This window comes from Dermacentor andersoni, chromosome 3, assembly GCF_023375885.2.
Source record: "Dermacentor andersoni chromosome 3, qqDerAnde1_hic_scaffold, whole genome shotgun sequence".
Lineage (NCBI taxonomy): Eukaryota > Metazoa > Arthropoda > Arachnida > Ixodida > Ixodidae > Dermacentor > Dermacentor andersoni.
Window position 1 is genome coordinate 166,807,599 of NC_092816.1, and position 16,895 is coordinate 166,824,493.

Genomic DNA, 16,895 nt, shown 5'->3' on the forward strand with positions numbered 1-16,895 from the left:
AGCTTGGATCACTGAGAGAGAGAGAGACAAAGGAGAGGAAAGACAGGGAGGTTAGCCAGTGTAAGTCCCGGCTGGCTACCCTGTGCTGGGGAAAGGGGTAAAGGGAATAAAAGGAGAAAGAAGAAGAAGAGGAAAAAAATGGAAAAAAAAGAAAATTGACACAGTAACGCGAAACTACGCGCTACAACGTTCAGAGGCGGTCGCACAATTGGCATGTCCTTAAAAACTTCAACAAAGCCCTTAAGGCCTTGAGTGCCGAAGCCCGTCTGGACCAGTGTCCTAGAGCTTTTTCCTCTGTAAAGGGGCGATTGTCCAGTTTTGCGAGAGCGGTCACGAGCACTTTTCTTCGCACTGCGTAAATTTGGATCACTGAGTATGTGCCACTGCGTGTGCGGCAAGCGAGGGAACGATTGTCAGAGTTCGCTCACACCGGTTCGCCGTGCTCTCGTCTCGGAAGCCACGCGTGGACTTCTAGGCAGCGCCACTAGATGGCGCAACGTATACAGAAATAAGCTCGAGAGGGGAGCCCGGCTGCCGCATGACGCGTTCCTCCACGTTCGCAGGCACCGACACGCCCTTCATTTCGGAGGCCACGTGCAGGCGCCGCTGAATGGCGCCACGTGTTCTTAGGGAAGCGCAAACGGGGAGCCCTGCTGCAGTAAACGCTTTATTCATAACTCGTTTCGACGGTGGCATTACATTGTGTGGCTCTATTTATTTATTGATAAACGCATTACCATTGACTGTGACATTGGTTCTGCCAATTGTGTTTGCAGTTGTTCATCTACCAACCCTCACTGTGGTGATCATGTGTGATTACTTGGTGTATTCTCTTCCCCTTCCTTCCTTTTCTTACTTTTTTTGCCATACGTGGTGTCATACCTGCTGTTTGTTCAGTATTCTCTTTTGTTGATGATTTCCCTTTAATATTGTATAACGCACCAAGTTCATTCTGTTGTAACTCTTTAGGATACTATGTAACCTGTTCCCATGTACAATGCCTCGGCGCTTGAAGGCATGCCATATAATTTAATTAATTAATTAATTAATTTGTTAAGTGCGGTCAACATCTGCCAAAAATCAATTGCGAAAGTGTATGTGATTGCCTATCAAATTTCTAGCCGAATTCCTCTTGCGAAAGCAATATTCTGCTCTGATCATATACTGCAAATCATGTAACCGAATCCTACGTATGTATGTTTAAATGGTTTCAATACTAATCAAATCAAATGGAATTTTTATTTTCCATCAGGTGCTACAGATGGAGGGGCTACGAAAAAAAAGGTGCCACTTGGCGGCTTGACGAGTCCGCAGACCCATATATAAGGCAGCGTCTAGACAGCCCCAGAGCATAAACAAGCGATAAACACAGCAAGACACTTAATCAGAGCAAAATAAAAGAAAAAGTCCTGAGCCAGATCAATCAAACACAGTCAACACAAAAGAATGAACAAGCGATAAGCACATCAAGACACTTGATAAATGCAGAAGAAAAGAAAAAGTCTTGAGCTAGATAAAACAAACACCAGAATAGATGAAATCACGTTAGTCAATGAGCAAACAGGTCTCTTAGTGTAACAGTGGAACAACTGAATAAATCAAAATTCAGTGACTGATAATAGCTTAAAAGAGATGGCAGAGAAAACGCAAACGCTCCATACCAGAATTCAAGCGTGGTACAGCAACCTTCCAGTTTTCTCCACATCTAGTATTATAACATTTCTCATTTTTTTCTAAATGTGCCAAGGTATCGAGGCTATGAATATTTTTTTTACTTCATATTTAAACCGAGCACTCAAACGGTAGTGGTATAGCTTGTGAGCTGTAATAACATGTGCCCTGTGAAAGAATCCTGCAGTGGTTGTATTATAACGAGCATTGGTACACGTGGCGTAGATACCGTTTTTGCATATGGAATATTTTTTGTGTGTTAGAGAAAGTAGTTGTGCCCCAGTCAAGTTGGCAATAGTTGACATGTGGGTAGTGGGCATTGTCCGCGTTATAGTGTCAAACGTAATGACGAGCAAACATTTCATGCGGCTAAATCATCCAACCTTCTTCTGTTTACTCATTCGCCGGTTAACTTCTCGCTTTCGTTTCAGACGTCGGTTGTGACACCGTGTACTTTTCCATGTCTGCTAATATCACCCTACGACGCGCACGCCCGGATTATTGTGCGAAAAGAAGCTGACGGTACACCATGTAAGGTAAGTAGCGCCTCCTGAGTGGTGTAATTGTTATTCACCGTTCTGGAGCCTATGCGCCGGTAGTGTTCAACAGGAATTATATTTTACGCTTGTCCCGCTCGTATGTACCGCACGAGGGACATACAGACGAAACAGGATGTAGTTCTACCTACGCAACACGGATAGATGCCGCCTGGCAACAATCTGTATTTGCACCCTATTCTGTAATATCAGGAATACTTCGCTGCAGATGCATTTGGACAGTGTTGGCCCTTTTCACGGCGATGCCGTGGATACTGCAATGTTTTATCACGTAGTGGCGAGTCCATTGCTTGCCCCAGCTATCTGCGTTGCCTCGGTGCTTAAAATGGATGGGCATGACACCGATGCGGCTCAGCACACCTTTGCACCTTTGTTTCGACGGATATTGTAGACGGTGGCAGGGCTGACGACACGAAGCTTTGGTCGCTGCTATAGAGAAGGTGTAAGCGCTTTCGGAGCTGATTACACTTTGTCCAAAGGGTGCGAGCTGCTTATACAGTGCATGTAATAGAAACAAGGCTGGGAATGTACTCCAAGCTAGCAGAACTTTCTGCTTCTGAATTTATTCAGGGTCAGTATTCTATCCCCTGCGCTCTTTATTATCTGATCACTTTGAAGCAGTGTTGGCTTGTTATGTTTTTGACTCGGTAATGTTCGTGGGTGCGGTCACTCTCTGATTCCGTATCTGCATATTCGCTCGTGGGTGGGCTCAGTTGTGATAGATCTGTTTGTGCTAAGCACAATGTTTCAAACATACGTTTTCTGTATGTTGTAATAGTTTGTAGAACAAATGTATATCGTTTGTTATTGGGTTGCCCAGTGGACCATCACGAAACGTCCAGCTTCGAACTTTCATGTGCTATGGGCATAGTCGCCGTCACCCTTGCTTCGGCGCATTGATTCAAAAGTATACCCGTTCACTTATTCCTGGTAGATGGCCGATAGATTGGGCCTAAGTTTCAGTGTGAGTTGGGGTTAATGTGTGTTTATAACGTGCGAGAAACTTACCGTATGCCAGTAAGCGGCGCTGCTCCGTTGTCACAGTGTAACGGGCGGTAATCCCTCTTGTCGACATTTCGGGAATGGAAGTTTTTTCTTTGGATACAACGCTCGCGGATGAATTTTTTTTTTATCCTCTAGGAAAGCTGTGCATAGCGAGGGGCCCACAACACAGGCAGTCCTTGTGCATCAGCTGTCTGTGAACTTGGCCACACAGATACATTACATTCCTTAATACGGAGGTCACTATTTCGTGACCAACTACTGCACACGCTTTTCCTCTGCCGTTCCACATTAGGTAGCATGAATGGAACACACTGTGTTAAGGTTGATTTACGCTTTTCATCGCCGCAAGCCGAACCGCACGCCTTCGGTGCATGGGCGGCGTGCTGCAGGGGCAACTGATAAGACATTTCGATTTACGCTGGGACCGCACGGTGCGGTTGAGAGCTTGCAACCGTTCGCCGGAGCAAAGGTGTTCGGGGTCCGACTACTCGACAGTGACATATTTTTGTCGATGTCGGTTCAAGCTTCCGTGTTACGGCGAAAACGCTTCTCTTATAGTGACACATTTCGTTCTCTCACTCCATGTGTTGCATTGGCGCGGTGATCCGCAATCGAAACACTGTGCAGTCATCTTAACTGCGCCAATTTTCTTATTTATTTGTACCTCATCGGGTCACAGCCATATACAAGGTGATCATCTTTAAGTTTTATTGAATTTTTTTTTTAGAATCACCTGGGGCAAATAGCGTAATACTTGTCCTTGAACTCGAGTGGACATTTCTTGCACGAGAAATCAAAGCCATTTTAAGCTTACTTGCTAAAGTTAACTAATAACCTAAACAATTACATTACAGCACATATTGCAATTTACGAATTGCAGCCGGTGAGCTTTCAAGTACTTGAAGGGAATTCGCAGGATGATACCAGCTTTGAGAAATTATTTCCCAAAGTGGGTGGAACGAAATGCATGGGCGTTCCAGTTACTTTTGTGCTTGAATGCATAAAAGAGCGTTTCACTGAAGAAAAGTAAGTGCAACAACAGTGCATTTTTGCGGCAAGTTTTATGGCTCATACGTCCAAAGTGGCGTCATTCTGGAGACATTTCAATTGGATACGCCTTGCAAGCTTACCGGCTAGAATTCGTAAATTGCAATATGAGCTGAAAACTAATTCATTCAGAAGATAATTAGTGGATTTTTGTTAATTAGATGAATATGCGTTTCGATTTCTCCTGCAACTAAGGTCCACCTCTCTGAATGATCCCGCTCAAGAACTAGAATTTTGTTATCTGCAACAGGCGGTCCTTAGAAGTTCCATAAAGTTATCACCCTGCATATCGGTATGCGCGGTTGTGTGCGGTGCGATAGCGGATTTTTGTAGTTATGCTAGCGACAGCTTGCAAGAAAGAGCGTGAGCATTCACACACGTTTTTCAATAAAGCAGCTGTGTGTCGCAGCAACAGCGTTACATGCTGCAGCGCAACGGCGTTCATTATCTTAACGTCATCTTACAGATGCTTCTATTATCGTTGAATACAGCTGTGTAGATCCACAGGTCTCTCCTCTTTACCACTGAGCACGCGTGTGAATTTCGAACCACGGCTTTTTAATTTACTAGCACTTGCTGTTCAAGTTTTTCAATAGCTCCCAGGCTAAATAGTGAGCTTATCATTGATAACAATTCATTATGACTGACATAAAAGCGATATGTAAGCATGATATCACATTTTGCAGAAATACTTATCAGATATGTTTTCAAACAGACAACGTTTGCATGAAAACGAATATTATTACATGTTGCTTACATTACCCTTCACTGGGACTGAAATCACACAATGTGTACATTTCCTCTTCATGCTAAGCATACCACTACAAATAGCAGTGTCATTTTCTAATCCATGCTTTAAGAGATGATGGGGGTTTACAGGGGTACACAAGGCAGCAGTGCCTATGCATGGAGGCCTGGGTGGCCAATCTGCTGCCCCTTCATTACTTAGTCATTATCTATTTCAGAATTTAAGCGATGTACGGCCTATGGTCAAAGAGCATACAGGCATGCTTTTAGTAGAGTAGAACTGCGCTCGATCTGTCGTATCATACTCTCCCTCCTAAGTCTTTATTTTCCTTTTTGGCCTAACAATGTATTCATTTGGAATGCATTTGTTCTATTATTATTTTCCCTAGATAAAAAAGCAAGCTTTCCACGGGATGCTTGAAGCCAGTCAGCTACAGCAAACTCTACTCAAGTTATTTGACCGAGATTGGCAGGGGCTGAATGTAGTCCATGTAGTGACCACCTAGCTAGCTAATGCACGGCCGCATTTAATAAAATATGAAGAGTGCATAGGATCAAATAAACGGGTGCCCAGTTCCTGTATTATCCAATATATGACCATATTATCCAACATATGACCAATATTATCAAGTGACTACGCTTTGCAAGGAGCGCAGTGATCACGCCTGCAAAAATATGGAGGACGCTTAACCTTCGCCTTTAAGAGGAACGCGACAGCATTCAAAGACAGACTCTGGTAGAACGCTTCGCCTCGCAGCTAAAGTCAAGCTAAGACAAAGAAATATTCTTCACGGGATTCGCCTAGGAATAGCCTTCACTCGAGGCTACGCACACCTTATAGGCCGTGCTGACAGCCCGAAATATGAATGCTGCCAAGTGTGTGAGACTCTAAAGCATATGTTCTTCGACTGCGTCTCTACGTGCCACAGTGGAAGACGCTGGTGTCTTTGCTAATAGGCACTGGTGCGCAAACATTGCCTGAAAGTAATTTTTTTTCCATTGTGTGACAGCGCAGTAGCCACAACTACAAGCGCTGTTCTGGACTATTTAAATAGCACCGGACTAGGCTCGATAGCTTAATGAGACCAATGTGTCAAGTGGTTGTTGTATATAAAAACATCACCTCCTCCTGTGCACATTATCATACTGCATCACTCCCTTTTGTCTCCCTTCCCTTTTTCCTTGTGCAAAGTAGCAGGCCAGAACATACTAGCGGAGGTCGGCCTCTCAGCCGTTCCTCAAATGTATTATCTCGCTCTTTTTCGTGCATGTGCATTCTAACCTCTAATTCATGAACTGTAATCTTCATCATTTATGGGCAGTTACACCTAAGTTAGAAGACGCTTGCCACCGTTCAGGTGCCCGTGTATTATTCCCGTTTTTTCTTTTTTCAATAATCGCTAGTGGCTGATGTGAGACCGCGTGTGTCTTCTCCTTCGTCTTCGTCTGCGTATCTCAGGAAATTGACAATTTCAGTTGCTGCTACCACGACTTCATACAGAAAGACGCAAAACAAGCATTTATATTCGAAGCATTTATTTGCCTAATTGCTGCATAGCTCAGACTATGGTAGCGCGCATGGAGACGCTGACATTTTCATGATGTTTTGCCTTCTCAACATGTGAGCCGATGCCTGATGTAGTGCTGCCTAGAAATGCGAATATAGTGCTAAGTAAGGCAGTACGATTGGGCTGCACCAGATGTAGTGCGACGAAACAACGGATACAGTGTGAATTAAGGCACCCAGATTGTTTCCTAGTCGGAGCCAAGGTCAGAACAACAAATTCACGCGCAAGGAGGCGATGACCCTTCAATGACGTTTTGTCTCCGCGAAACGTGAGCCGATCCCTGAGATAGACCAGTCTACGAATGTGGTTATAGAGCAAATTAAGGCGGACTGATTGGGCAGTAGTGGATATAGTGCAATGAAACACCGGATATAGTGCGGTTTAAGACAGCCCGTGGAGATCCACTTGAGAGCTGGCGTGAGCTCCAACACCAACATGTCGTGGTTGTCTTGCTGTCGTCGTCATTCCTTCGTTGTACGAGTAGTTTCATTGCCTTCATGAAATTGGGAACGTTGTTTCCGCGTCCTGCCAGCGTCATCTTTCCGCCGCTTTCATTGCATTCCTGTCCCTACACTGTCACATCCTCGTAGTCCGTCGTAATCCTGTCGTCGTGATATTTTCTCGTCATGAGAAGACTCTTTCATTCTTGGGCGTTCTGTGCGGCCCATGCGTGACGGAATTACACTCGCTTGAGCTCTTACGAATGAGTCGTCAAGGAGTCGAACCCGGCCAACTAGTGTTTCCCCCGCTTCTTAGAGCAAGTGTCTAGAGTCACCCTTGACACCACGAAACCTGGGCCCACTCCGTAACATGGAGGTGTCATAGACCACGCGGTCACGAGAGGTGCGGGGATAGTCACTTGCGAGTATGTCTCGTGCTTCAGTACGCATAAGCCACTACTATCTACCAGGGTGATCATTTTCAAGTTCTTAGGAATTTTGTTCAATCGCCTATGGTAAATAGCCTAATTCTTGGCCTTCAGCTGAATTATTCGAAGAGATGTACATAAATGGCACACGAAATCATAACACACGTTCAACTAATGAACAAAAATCCCTAATTAACTTCTTAATTACTTCACGGCGCTTTCTGCAATCTACGAACTGTAGCCGGGGAGTTTGTATCCGTTTGAAATGAATTTCGAGGATGACACCAGTTTAAAGATATCATTTCCCAAACTGATGAACGAAATACATTGGCATTCAAGTTACTTTTTTGCTTCAATGCATAAAAGAGTGCTTGGATAAAAAGTAGCAGTTTCGCCCCAAAGGCGAAGTATCCGCTTCGATAGTAAATTAGTGGACCCTTCCGCGAAGTACGGATAGCAGTTTTATCGGGTGTATAAGCATGTAAATGTAGGCGTACTAACTAAATTAACAAGCGTGGTGTCACGCGCACACAAGCAAACATGAACACATCTCACTTCATGACCGCGGAACCTCGCTGTCAAAACGCTGGAGTGAGGAAGCGTGGCAGCAGCAGCGAGCAAGTTGACCTTCGTGCTGCCTCTCGCACCAGCGCGAACTAAGCCGCGAAAACAGCACGCGGTGGACTGTGCCCCCGTCGCAGATGGCTTTCAAGATACAATAGCCCACGTGGGCGGGCGCGGGTGACGCGCCCCCGTCCCTCACTCCCCCCGTAGCCTTGCGCGCTCCTCCCCTTGCGTGAGCGAGATTGAGCCGCGTCGCCGGCTCACCTTCCCAGGCGTTCACTCGCACATAAAGCATAAAGCACGTGGCAATGATTTTATTGCCCTTGGACTTTATACGAAACCTCACGGCGACGGCAAAGGCAGTAATGATCGTGCAGTGTGCATACACTTGCTATCGGCAATAAAAGGCAAGTGGAACAGCAGTGCATTCTTACGGTGTTTGGTGGCGCAAATCTCGAAACTGGCGTGATCCCGGAAATTCATTCCAAGTAAATATGACTTGCAAACTGACCAGCTGGAATTCGTAAATTGCAATATGTGCAGTAAAGTAACTAATTCAGAAAATAATTAGTGGACTTTTGTTAACTTATTCAAAATGTGTTTCGATTTCTCTTGAAGTAATTTCCGCCTCTCTGAAATCCACCTCAATAACTAAAATTAGGGTACCTGTAACAGGCTATTGAAGCTTTCACAAAATTAAAAATGATCATAATCTATAATGGGTACCATCCACGAGGCTGAAGTAGCATCAGATAATAATAATAATAATATTAATAATAATAATAATGAACCTAAGCATATCACTTAAGAAATAAAAACGGCGGCCGCATTTCAATGAGTGCGAAATGCGAAAACACCCGTGTACTTACATTTAGGTGCACGTTAAAAAAGACCAGGTGGTCCAAATTTTCGGAGTCCCCCACTACGGCCTTCCTGATAATCAGATTGTGGTTTCGGCACGGGAAACCCCGTAATTTATTTTGGAATAAAAAAGCTTGCCTACGTCACGGCCGTTGGATAAAAATTATCCAGCGGTCGTGCCTACGTATTTGCGTCATTTGCGTCGTTTTTCCTTTGACGGAGGGGAGGAATGGGAGACACCTTGTTCGTCTAATTGTTCCCGAGCAACAGCACTGCGGTGACATTGGATTACAGGGCATCTGTTTATATAGAAACCAGGAGATACTGAATAGTGAGACTGATATTGATATCGTAATATTGAAACCAGGAGACACTTAAAGGACGCCCCTTAATTGCTGACTTCTCGTGTCAGGCGCTGGCTGGCTATGGTAGACGCAACATTCAGAAGGAAAAACAGCTCAAAACATGGAACCAGAAAGTGACTGAGAGACAGTTACAGTCCCGTCTCTGTCTGTTTTTCTTGTCCTGTGCCTTGTGCTGTTTTCCTTTCTGAAAACCATGTACCGACTAGACCAACAGCAAGAGAGAGAGAGAGAAATGCAAAGGAAAGACAGGGAGGTTAACCAGAGATCATCTCCGGTTGTCTACCCTGTACCAGGGGAGGGGCAAAGGGATGCGATAGGTGAGAGGGAGAAAATAATTTTATAAGAAACCATACACACACGTGCACACGATACAGAACTGTTTCTGTGGGCACTGTCACGCAGTCTGCGAAGGCGTTCCTAGTGTTACGCAGTGTCACCTTCCAATACTACGTCACACAGTGCACAGTCACAATTTGTCACAAAGTCCCGTGTCTTTTAAGTAACGCAGCAGCGCCTTCATAGCGGATCGCGCTGATCACGCAGGCCAGTTTCCAAGGATCTTGTTTTCCTTTATTGGGTGCGTGTCCAGTCGGTCTAAGTTGGCTGCTCTTTGCGCGTTGAAACGAGGACACTCACAAAAAAGGTGCGCGATTCTTTCAGTGCACCCGCAGAAGTCACAAAGTGAGCTGTTAGGCATTCCGATAACAAAGGAGTATGCATATTAAAATGCAACTGCAAGCCATAGACGGACTAGAAGGGTGCAGTTACGTCGCGGAAGGTCGGGCGGAATACGGAGCTGTATATTAGGGTCCAGGGTACGAAGGCGTCCACTTGTGAATTCGGATGAATTCAATTGAGCTAATGTTAATTCACGCTCATGTGCGGAAAGTTTTTATGCTGCGTCGGCTCTCGAAAGAGGAATGGAAACGCAGTTGACGGCGTCATGGGCAGATCGGGCAGCTGCGTCCGCTCGATCATCGCCATGCATGCCACAGTGACTAGGCTACCACTGATATATTGACGCGAAATAAGTTTGCACGTGTTGACACGGGACCCTTAAGGCGAGAACGACGAAGTTCATGGTTGCGCGCGGGCTCTCCGAGGACCAGCCATCGCTAAAGGCAGACGTTTTTTTCCCAATCTGTCGGTGGTAAACTGTTTTAGTTGCCATAGCTGGGTGACATTTCTGATGGACGTGCGGAGTACGGTCGATGTTAAGATCTCCAGAACATACCCCAGACCTAAGCCCGGCGAGTAGTTCAACCGAGCTTACCCCTGTGCACGTACGTGCCAGCCGACGCCTCCAGGGACTCCAGCCAGAGCACGGTCTGCTACCTGAACGAACTAGAATGACATGACGACCCAACCACCTCCTGCCACTCCTGCAGCATCGCACGTTGTCGTCAATCACATCCGGACGCTGAATCTGTTCCACGGAAGTGCTTCAGAGGACGCCGATGGCTGGCTTGACCTTTTGGCCGGGTTGCCAACCTCAACGACTGGAACCACGAGCGTAAGCTACGTTACGTGTACTTCGCTCTTGACGATTCCGCGAAAACATGGTTTGAGAACCACGAGGCGACACTGACGTCATGGGAAGAATTTCGTAGGCAGTTCCTCAATGCCTTCGCCAGGGCGGACAGGAAGGAGAGGGCGGAGTTAGCGTTGGAGGCAAGAATTCAAGGCCCGAATGAGCGAGTGACGGCGTACGTAGAAGACATGAATCGGCTTTTCAGACGTGCGGACCCTTTGATGACTGAAACAAAGAAGGTGCGCCATCTCATGCGCGGCGTCAAAGAGGAAATCTTTGCTGGCCTCATTCGAAATCCGCCGGCGACACTTGCCGAGTTCCATGACGAAGCCACTACTATGGAAAAGGCCCTTCAACAGCGGGCCAGGCAAAACAACCGCGACGCCATGATTTCCAGGGAGCTCTCTGCCGTTACCCTCGGTAACGACGTTGGCGCCTTGCGAGAACTCATCAGGGCTGTCGTCAAGGAGGAACTGCAGAAGCTGCAGACGACCACTGCCCCTGTGGGACAACTTTCCATTGCGGAAATGGTGCGCGCCGAAGTACGACAGGCCGTCCGTATACCTGGACAGTACGAGGCACCACAGCAGGGACCGCACGCCGCAATGAGTTACGCTGAAGCAGTACGCCGTCCGTCACCCTCAAGTGCGTGCAGCATGGTACACCCCACTCAACAAATGGACGTAAGCTTCAGGCCGCCTCGCAGCCCACCGCACATCGCCGAAGCAAGGACTAGGAAGAGCGACGTCTGGCGCACCACAGACTACAAGCCCCTTTGTTTTCATTGTGGCGAAGCCGGACACATCTACAGAATGTCTCCTTATCGTCATGTGGGGCTCCGTGGATTCTCGCCGAATGCACCTCGTCCACGACCTGGTGAGCGGCCGCCGGAAATAGAGAGTTTCGTCGCGAATCGTCGCAATGTTGATCAGCGATGGCAGGAGCCCCGTTCGTCGTCTCCTGCTCGTTACAGGTCACCATCACCAAGCCAAGCCTTTACTCGCGGCGCTCTGAGACGCCGCTCGCCTAGCCCGGCGGGTCGGGAAAGCTGAGTTCAGCGACCTTCGGAGGTGAGGCCGCTGACGACGACCGTGCGCAAGATCCTCCACTACGACGACAACGACGAAAACAGAACGACGCAGACGTACAGACGGAGTCAAACACCTTACGAGAGGTAGTAACGTCGAACATTCCCGTCACCATAGACGGCGAAGAAATAACGGCGTTAATCGACACTGGAGCGGACACCTCAGTTATCAGCATGGACCTTGCCTGCAAGCTGAAGAAAGTTTCTACCAAGTGGACTGGGTCGCAGATTCGCACTGCAGGAGGCCATCTGCTAACCCCGGTAGGAAGATGCACAGCGCACGTGAGCATTCGTGGGTTTACGTACCTCGGAGATTTCGTTATCCTCCAAATCCGCTCGGGGGACCTAATTCTGGGAATGGACTTTCTGCAGGCTAATGGAGCTGTGATTAACTTACAAAAGTCGCGGGTAACGTTTTCGACGGCGCAGGCCTTAGCAGGGAGCAGCACTGACGACACGTATGTCAACGCCTTGAGGATTGTTGACGAGAACCTCACGGTGCCGCCACGGAGCAGCGTAGTGACCCTCGTCACCTGCGACGCATTCGACGGCTATGAGGGTATTGCCGAGGCAAATATCCCGCTGCTGCTCGAAAGACACATCTGCATCGCCCGGGGCCTTGTTCGAATACAGCATAAGTGCTCGCAAGTTTTGTTTACAAACTCCAGCCATGAGTATCAGCACGTCCCTCAAGGTACAGCTGTGGCATTCCTGAACGACATTGCTGACTTCTCCGACATCGGCACGTTACAAGTGACTTCACCGGATGCAACAACTCACGCCAGCCTGAATACCCGCGTCCACATTAATGCTGACTTAGCAGATGTACAGAAGGATCAGCTGCTGGGCCTACTGACAGAATTCTCCGGCTGTTTCTCCACGGAATCCAAAGTCCAGCGCACTTCCGTTACGCAACACCGGATCGTTACAGAGGAGTCGGCGCGGCCTGTTCATCAGCATCCGTATCGCGTGTCCCCTATGGAGCGGGAGGCGATTAAGCGTCAAGTTCAAGAAATGCTAAATGATGACGTCAACCAGCCGTCGACAATTCCGGGGGCATCGCCTGTCGTACTAGTAAAAAAGAAAGACAACACACTCCGCTTCTGCGTTGACTACAGACGGCTTAACCGAGTCACCAAACGCGACGTTTATCCCCTGCCACGGATCGATGACGCTTTGGACCGTCTGCGTCATGCTCAGTTCTTTACTTCGTTAGACCTAAAGTCAGGCTACTGGCAAATCGAAGTAGACGAGCGTGACCGTGAAAAAACCGCCTTCGTCACTCCCGATGGGCTGTACGAATTTAAAGTGCTGCCTTTCGGTCTCTGTTCCGCTCCTGCTACGTTCCAACGAATGATGGACACTATACTCGTTGGACTAAAGTGGCAGACGTGTCTAGTGTACCTAGACGACGTTGTTGTGTTTTCCAGCACGTTCGATGAACATCTCGCCCGGCTACGAAGTGTTCTTACCGCAATACGCAAGGCCAACCTCACCATCAAGCCTGAAAAATGTTACTTTGGCTTCCAGGAACTCAAGTTTCTAGGCCACGTGGTCAGCTCCCAAGGAGTACGACCAGACCCAGAAAAACTCGCTGCCGTTGCCGAGTTTCCGCATCCTAAAGACAAAAAGGCTGTTCAGCGGTTCCTGGGCCTCTGCGCTTACTACCGTTGTTTCGTTGAAGGCTTCTCAAGGATTGCTGAACCGCTCACGAGACTGACGCGACAAGATGTGCCCTTTGCGTGGACAGAAGAACAAGGGCAGGCCTTCACCGAATTGCGTAAACGCCTTCAATCCGCTCCAGTGCTGGCGCATTTTGATGACACTGCGGCAACTGAAATACACACCGACGCCAGTAACGTAGGACTCGGGGCCATTCTGGTTCAATGGCAAGATGGCGCAGAACGTGTAATTGCGTACGCGAGTCGTAGTCTGACAAAAGCAGAAGCTAGTTATTCAACGACCGAAAAAGAATGCTTAGCAGTCGTGTGGTCCATCAGCAAGTTCCGACCCTACTTATACGGCCGGCCGTTTCGAGCGGTCAGTGATCACCACTCGCTCTGCTGGCTTGCCAATCTACGAGACCCGTCAGGTCGCCTCGCTCGTTGGAGCCTCCGCCTTCAGGAATACGACATAACTGTTGTCTACAGATCCGGCCATAAGCATAGCGACGCTGACTGCTTGTCCCGTTCTCCTATTCCCTTGACATCCTCCGACTTGGAGCTAGATTTGCCGTTTCTTGGTGTCGTCGACGTGGTGCGCATGGCTGACTATCAACGTGCAGACTCTGACCTGCTTCCGGTCATCCGATATCTCGAGGCAGCTGACGTTGTTGTCCCACGCCCACTTTCACGAGGATTGACGTCGTACTGCCTGCGAAACGATGTCCTGTACAATAAAAATTTCGAGAACAGCCAGGAAACGTTCCTTCTCGTCGTTCCGACGGCACTGCGCGAGGAAGTTTTACAGGCGTGTCACGACGATCCCTGTGCCGGCCACTTAGGCTTCGCGAGGACATTAGCACGCATACGGCGAAAATACTATTGGCCGCACCTATTTTCGTCGGTTCAGCGCTATGTGCGAACGTGCCGTGACTGTCAGAGGCGTGAAGTTCCACCCGTCGAGCCTGCCGGCCTCCTTCAGCCTTTGGATCCCCCTCCGGCGCCGTTCCAGCAAGTGGGAATGGACCTTCTTAGGCCGTTCCCCACGTCATCCTTGCAAAATAAGTGGATAATCGTGGCAACTGACTAACTCGCTATGTGGAGACGAAAGCTGTGCCGCGGGGAACTGCTGCTGAAGTCGCCACCTTCTTAATTCGTCCACAACATCGTGCTTCGCCACGGTGCACCCGCTGTACTCATTACTGACCGCGGTGCAGCGTTTACAGCGGAGTTATTGCAACAAGTCGTCACCCTGACGCACACCGACCACCGAAAGACCACAGCCTATCATCCCCAAACTAACGGCTTAACAGAGCGCCTAAACAGAACATTAGCCGACATGCTCTCCATGTACATTGATGTGCAACACAAAACATGGGATGAAATTTTGCCATACGTCACGTTTGCTTACAGTATCGCTGTGCAGGAGACCACCGAGTTTACACCATTCGAGCTTGTTTACGGACGTCGCGTTACCACCCCATTAGACGCCATGCTCCCGGTAGACCAAGGAACCACAAGGAATGACACCACTGAAGATTTCGTCGAGAAAGCCGAGGAAGCTCGCCAGCTTGCTCGGAATCGCATCCGCACCCAGCAGAATACCGACGCCTACCGTTACAACCGGACCCGACGGAATGTCCAGTACTTACCAGGCGACCGCGTGTGGGTGTGGACACCTATCCGACACCGTGGGCTCTCAGAGAAATTGTTGCGCCGCTACTTCGGCCCCTACGAAGTTGTACGCCGCCTCAGTGATGTGAACTACGAGGTGGTGCCTCAAAGCTCTGATCCTGGTGCGAACCGACGCCATCACCGTGCTGAAGTCGTCCACGTAGTACGGATGAAGCCGTACTACGCACGCCAGGGCTAAGCAACCCTCACAAACCGCTTTAGCATTGTATACATTCCTGCATGTTTTTTTTTTGTCTTTTCATGTAGGCATTCTTGCCCGTAGTGCGCGCCCGCTGCCCTTGAAGCGACCGGGCCGGTCGCTTTTGAGAGGGGAGCAATGACGCGAAATACGTTTGCACGTGTTGACACGGGACCCTTAAGGCGAGAACGACGAAGTTCGTGGTTGCGCGCGGGCTCTCCGAGGACCAGCCATCGCTAAAGGCAGACGTTTTTTCCCAATCTGTCGATGGTAAACTGTTTTAGTTGCCATAGCTGGGTGACAATATTACATCGTGCACTTCGTCAACTATGTGATGGTTATCTGATCTGTGCGACGAGCTGCTCATGTGATGAATGGCGGACTGCTGAGAGTACACTCTGTAGGGCTGCCTTTGAACCACAGAAGATTTACCATGCATGGGGTGGTTCCTCCTGAAGGAAATGAAGAGCCGCAGGCAGGGCTATCAGTTCAGCAGCTGTCGTTGATGATACATGTGACGTTTTTAGCTGCATTTGGCGGATCTTGCTCGTATCACTACAGCGGCACTTGAACTTGCAGGTGTTACCGAGCCATCGGCGTAAACATGCATGCGGCCACTGTGCGCATCATGTAAAAGTCCTAGTGTGGTGTGCTTCGGGGCAAACAACGTCATATTAGCTTTCTTCGTGATTCCTGGGGTGGCGAGGCGTATTTCAGGTTTGTGCAGGCGCCATAAAGGTGAGGATTGTCTTGCTACAGGCATGTAGTTCGAGGGCAACGAAGTACGATTCGCAACAGCTATACAACAGAAAGTTGTGTGTGGCCTTCTGTAGGTAAAGCAGCAAGATGGTGATACAGTAGTCGGGCGACGTGCCGAATATGCACCCTAAAACCGTCGGTGGCTAAGTACGTTGATATTGGGTGACTTCGAGCTATGACAATCGTTGCCACTGAAGACGCACACTTCGGAAGAACAAGACACGTCCTTAGGGCGTGAGCTTGTAGTTTCTGGAGCACACGCAGGTTTGTTTTGCAGGTGTTACCAAGAACAGAAAAGCTGTATCTTACGAAACAGAGGAACAAGCCGTTATAAAGCTGCAGCATTGAACGCACCGATGTGCCCCATGACTTTCCACAGAGAAATTTGACGAGATGTATTATTGTCACTAACCTCCTCTTTAGGTATGAAATGTGTGGGCTCCATGATAGGTCGTGGTCGATAAGTACCCCTAAAAATCGATGTTTCCGTGCGTTTGCAGTTGCTTTCCCATTGACACTTACAAAGTAAGGCTTCCTTTCCTACTGAGTGAATGTAACAAGGCAGCATGTCTGTGAAGGCCGCTCTAAGTTTTGTTTTCGCAAGTATAATGATGTTAACGTAGCTGCCTTTTGTAGCATTGCTCATACCTGCAGTCGTGTTTCAGCAGACACCCAGATGCAGAAGTCATCAGCATAGATTGATATTTGAATTGTGTTAGGCAGGCATCTGA

At 48.3% G+C, this 16,895-nt stretch overlaps 1 long non-coding RNA gene across 1 annotated transcript in view; it reads left to right on the forward strand.

Annotated features, from left to right (window-relative positions):
* The window catches only part of LOC126524492 (uncharacterized), a 54,254-nt gene that overhangs the window by 7,815 nt on the left and 29,544 nt on the right, over positions 1-16,895 (forward strand). Inside the window, exon 3 of the long non-coding RNA XR_011893150.1 lies at positions 2,103-2,207. This is a non-coding gene — a long non-coding RNA (uncharacterized lncRNA). The remainder of the gene's footprint in view (positions 1-2,102; positions 2,208-16,895) is intronic.